The sequence below is a fragment of the Nomascus leucogenys genome, chromosome X, assembly GCF_006542625.1.
Source record: "Nomascus leucogenys isolate Asia chromosome X, Asia_NLE_v1, whole genome shotgun sequence".
In the NCBI taxonomy this organism is placed as follows: Eukaryota; Metazoa; Chordata; class Mammalia; order Primates; family Hylobatidae; genus Nomascus; species Nomascus leucogenys.
This window is the reverse complement of record NC_044406.1, coordinates 43,741,527-43,746,781: the sequence shown is the minus strand read 5'-3', so window position 1 is coordinate 43,746,781 and position 5,255 is coordinate 43,741,527. Positions and strand designations below refer to the sequence as shown.

The window sequence follows — 5,255 nt, the reverse complement described above, 5'->3', positions numbered from 1 at the left end:
ACATAGGTAAACATGTGTCATGGTGGTTTGCTGCACCTATCAACCCATCACCTAGGTATTAAGCCTCATGAGCATTAGCTATTTATCGTGATGATAAGCACCAAATTTTAATACATAAGTCAATTTTGGGGGGAGGAAACATCATCAAGAACTTCCTTCTGAAACAAAACAACAATGTTCATTCCTTCAAACATCCAAATTGAAGGTGTACCAAAATGAAAACAAAAAAAGTCCACAGAGAAATAAAAAGGAACACAAATCACATTCCAGGGGGTTAGTGCATTTAGCAGTCTTAGCTGTGCTGTCCAACCATCCTTCAACTGACTTTCAAAATAAAACACCCTATACTCATCAAAATATACATTTTCCATTTGCTGTTTTAAAATTAGAAATAATAATTGAAAAAGGAAAACTTTAAGGAAGTCACAATTAGTTGCGTGACTCATTTTGATGTCATGTACAGCATACGGAGGTCAGGAAGGCTATTTGCAGCACACAGGATTAGAGGATATTTGTCTTCGAGGTTTAGCTTTCTTCCAAATGGTGTAAAATACCCACAATTCCAAGTATGAAGAGACACAGACTATTTCCTTTGAGAATTCCAAAGGACAATACAGGCACCCTAGCTGTTCTTCATAGAGAGACAGGGCTTCCGTCAGATTGACAGAGTTCCCCTTGTGTAAAATATTTCACATCCTGTTTCAATACTTTCATTGAGAGGTCAGGAATCAGTCTGAGAAACTCCCATGTGGAATCTTCTGGAGACATGGAGATTGGAACAGCTATCAAATCATTAATCACATAATCAAATTATCTCCGTTCTTTGGCATACCTTTTCAGTACTGGAATGCAGTACTGAACCTCATACAGCAGTCTCCTTTAAGATTATCTAAGACATCACCACAAGTTTTCCACATATATTTCCTACGTCCATCAATCACCATTTTGTCAATCTCTATCATAGTGACCATCTTTAGTTTTAGTTCGACTATTTCACACAATATGCCCCCATCTCGGCCTCCCAGAATGAGTACATATTTGCCGATATAATCTTTGCCACTGCCCATGATGGCCCAGGTATATGTCAAATCACTCTCTGCCAAATTAACATTCCCACTAAGGATGGGAATATTTCCAAATTGCTTCGAGTGTAGAATTTTAATGTTCTGATAAGGTGAATCTTCATCATATACCACTTCATCTATGTTGTGTTCAACCAGGAGTCCATCTGCGGTGGGCCAATATCTGTTGATGGCTCCTCCTGGAACTACAGGTGGTAATTGCCTCATCTGCCAACTACTTTCTTGACTCAATTCTTTCTTTCTTTCTTCTCCTTTGTTCAAAAGACTGTCTATCTCTTCTTTGCCTTGTGCATCACCATCATAACTCTGAAGGTCCAGTAACTCCAGTCCACGTGAGTAAATTCTTAAATTGGCAAAGCTGCCGTTTTTGTGCAGGTTGCCAAATAGCGGTGTGGTCCTGCCAGGTGTCCACCGGTTCTGCCATCCCCTGCTCCTGGAAAATGGACTGGAGCCCTTTTGGAATGGTCTCGCCATCAGCTTTGGCGCTGAGCATGAAGTCGAGTGTGCTGTGCCATGCCGCTGTCATAGTGAGGTGAGACCCTGAGCCATGCCTGGGGAAGGCGGCCGCGGGAGACTGAGGGGCCGCGCAGTGTGTCAGGCTTCCGCCCCATTAACAACTTTTTAAAAAGTTACTGATCATGTAATAAAGGATGAACTTCAAATGTGAATTTATTCCTACCTTCATACATTTCGCTATTTTCCTGTACTTTTTATAAATCTTTTCCTAGTTTCCTGACTTTTAAAAATGATGTGATTTTTGTTTGTTTTTTCTCATTGCCTACCTTATAATTAAAATAATAGCAGATAGTCTGTAATCCCAGCTACTTGGGAGGCTGAGGTGAAAGAATCGCTTGAGCCCAGGAGCTCGAGGCTGCAGTGAGCTGTGATTGCACCACTGCCATCCAGCCTGGGTGACAGAGTGAGACTCCGTCTCTAAAAATAATAATAATAGGCCGGGCGCGGTGGCTCACGCCTGTAATCCCAGCACTTTGGGAGGCTGAGGCGGGCAGATCACGAGGTCAGGAGATCGAGACCATCCTGGCTAACACGATGAAACCCCGTCTCTACTAAAAATACAAAAAATTAGCCAGGCGTGGTGGTGGGCACCTGTAGTCCCAGCTACTAGGGAGGCTGAGGCAGGAGAATGGCGTGAACCCGGGAGGCAGAGCTTGCAGTGAGCCGAGATCGCGCCAATGCACTCCAGCCTGGGCGACAGAGTGAGACTCCATCTCAAAATAATAATAATAATAATAATAATAATAATAATAATAATATAAATAGTAAAATAGTGATAATATTAAATTATTCAAAATAATTGGAAATTATAAGAGGAGCAATTTTCTTGTTATATATGATACTGCAATGATCAATCACCTACAAAATGTAATGCACGAGTCCAACAGGACCCAAAGAGCGGAGCAATAGACATTGGGGTCTACTTGATGGTGGAGGGTGGGAGGAGGGTGAGGATTGAAAAACTCCCTGTCGGGTACTATAATCACTACCTGGATGATGAAATCTTTTGTACTCCAAACCCCAGCAACTCTCAATTTACCCATATAACAAATCTGCACTTGGACCCCTGAACCTAAAATAAAAGTTGGAAGAAAAAAAATAAAAATAAGCCAAAACAAAATGTAGCAACTGTGCACACATGGCTGTATTGTTTCTCTGTAACTATGCTCTTGAACTTGGGTGGTACAGCAGCTCCGTCCAGGTGTTGAGCAAGCCCGAATTGGACCCATTTAGAAAGGGGTGGGACAAGGGTGCTTCCTGAAGCTTCTCTTTTGCAGCTTTTTGGCTGCACCTCACAGGAGGCTCCGTGGTTCAGCACCTACTTGACGCTGAGGTATTTTGCAAGAGCTTTGATGACAGACTGAGTTTTGTGATTGGAGGGTGGATGTAGGATCTTCGAAGGGAATTTGGGGGTTGATAATGGAGGTTTTTGGAATCACAATAGGGACTTGCTGTAAGTTGAGTTGAATGCTCCCAGTCAGATCCTCTGATGGGTAATTTATTTCCATTTTTCTTCTTTTCTTATATTAAGATGAGAAAAGAACTTTAAGATGGCTTAAAGTTCCATCTAAGACAATGAGTTGAGTATTATTGTTTTCATAATAGTTAAGTGTTTTCTAATTTCTTTTTACCAAGAGTTATTTATATGTGTGTTTCCAATTAACAAAAGCTAAGCCTTTTATTGATTTCTAATGCACCTTATCTGTGTGCTGTGTGGTGCTTATTCATCGGAATGTGTTTAGAGTCCCTTTAAGACTAAGTCCAAGGTCCATTTTTATTAATATTGTATCTCTAGCTTGAAGATAGTATGAGTTCTCCAACTGATACTGTTTTGTTCAAGATGCGTATTGGTCCTGTGTGTGTTCTTGTTTCCTTAATTGCTGAGAGTAGTGACTTGTTTGCATGTGTGGATATATATGATGCACACAGAAATGTGTACGTATATATTTTGAGATGGAATCTCACTGTGTCGCCCAGGCTGGAATGAGGTGGTGCAATCTCGCCTGGAGTGCAGTGGCGCGATCTTGGCTCACTGCAGCCTCTACCTCCTGGGCTCAAGAGATCCTCCTGCCTTGGCTTACTGAGTAGCTAGGACCACAGGCTTGCGCCACCGCAACCGGCTAATATTTTTTTAAATTTTTTTCTAGAGATGAGGTCTCGCGATGTTGCCTCAGGCTGGTCTCGATCTCCTGGGCCGCAAAAGTATATTCGTATATTTATGCATTTTATGTGGCAATATTGGGCACAGGTAGGAGTACTTTTCAGAATAAAGATTGTAAAATTTCGCTAGGTGGGTGGGTCAGGGCCGGTAGGGCTGTGAGGTGAGGCCGCGTCCTTTCTGTCCCAGAATGCGGAGGGGCCTGTGGTGCTGTGAGAGAATCTGGGAAGGGGGCGGAGCCTGGCAAGGGGCGGGGCTGGGTATGACCGAACGCCATGTGTGACGCCCACAGGGCATGAAGGGTAAGGTGAGTCTGAGCATCCCTAAACCCGTCTGCCCACCCATCCACCGTTTGATCATCCCTCAATCCATCCGCCCATCCATCCACCATTCGATCACCCATTCACTCTTGCCCCAGGCGCGCAGGAGTGGGTAGGCGGAAGCTGGGGAGACTAGCAGAGGAGGCCAGGCAGTGGGGCAGACTGAATTTGCCTGAGGGGCGGGGCCAAGTGTGTTTGGGCAGGCAGAGGTGGACTTGTCTGGGTCCATCGTGTTGGGTAAGCAGGGTAGTGTGTGTGTCTTGGAGGGAGGGGTGGATCAGGCTGAGCAGAGCAAATCTGAAGGGGTGGCACCCAGATTTTCTGGGCGGACAGGCAGGCCATTATGCATGGAGGTAGGCAAGTTGGGGGCAGATGTGTCCAGGTGGACCAACCAAGTGTGTCTGGATAAGGGATAAGGTGGGCAGGCAGGACCAGGTGGTATCAGTCATTCCCAGGCAGGCAGGGCCTAGTGTGTCCAGCAGGTGCGGTTGCCCTAGGCTAGATTGGCCTGACGGTGAGGCCAGGAGTGTTGGGGCAGGGTGGTCTTTCCCTACCCACTTAGGGCTGACCAACAGCACTCTTTCCATGAGCATGGGAATCCTACTAGTAATCTCTGGCCCCTGGTGAGTCCAGGATACAGGGTAGACAGGGACTTGAGCTGATGCTGAGAGTCTGCCCCTCAGACCTTGCCTGTAACACCCCCAGAGACCTTGCTGTGGTCCCACTGGCCACTGGCCACTTGACAGCTGCCTCAAACGCAGAAGTCCAGGCTAGCCCAGAAGTACCAGATGGCAGTGGTGCCACTGGCAGTAAGGGAGGCACCTGGGCAACAGCCACACCTCAGCTGTTGTCTGAAGAGGACCTGCCTTGGCACTGTGACCTGTAACAAGACACTTGCAGAGGGGATTTTTGGCAATCAAAGCCTGGCAAGTGTGAGGGAGGGCCCTGGGGTAGAAGGATGGGGACAATGAAGGCAGTGAGGTTCAGCAGTGAGGTGACAGGAGGCAGGGAGTATCCAAAGACCACTTTGAGAAACCAGTTGTGTGGAGTGTGTCAGTATTTCCTGATCTGCAGCCTTGGGTGAGTGACATCAAGAAGCTCCAGCTCATGGATCCCACAGGCAGAAGCAGGCAGTGAATGTGAAGCACATGAAGAGTTTGAAGAAAAAGGTAGAGCAGA

At 45.8% G+C, this 5,255-nt stretch overlaps 1 pseudogene; it reads right to left on the bottom strand.

Annotated features, from left to right (window-relative positions):
- Positions 1-482: 482 nt before the first annotated feature.
- Positions 483-1,608, bottom strand: LOC100596335 (annotated as a pseudogene).
- Positions 1,609-5,255: the final 3,647 nt, after the last annotated feature.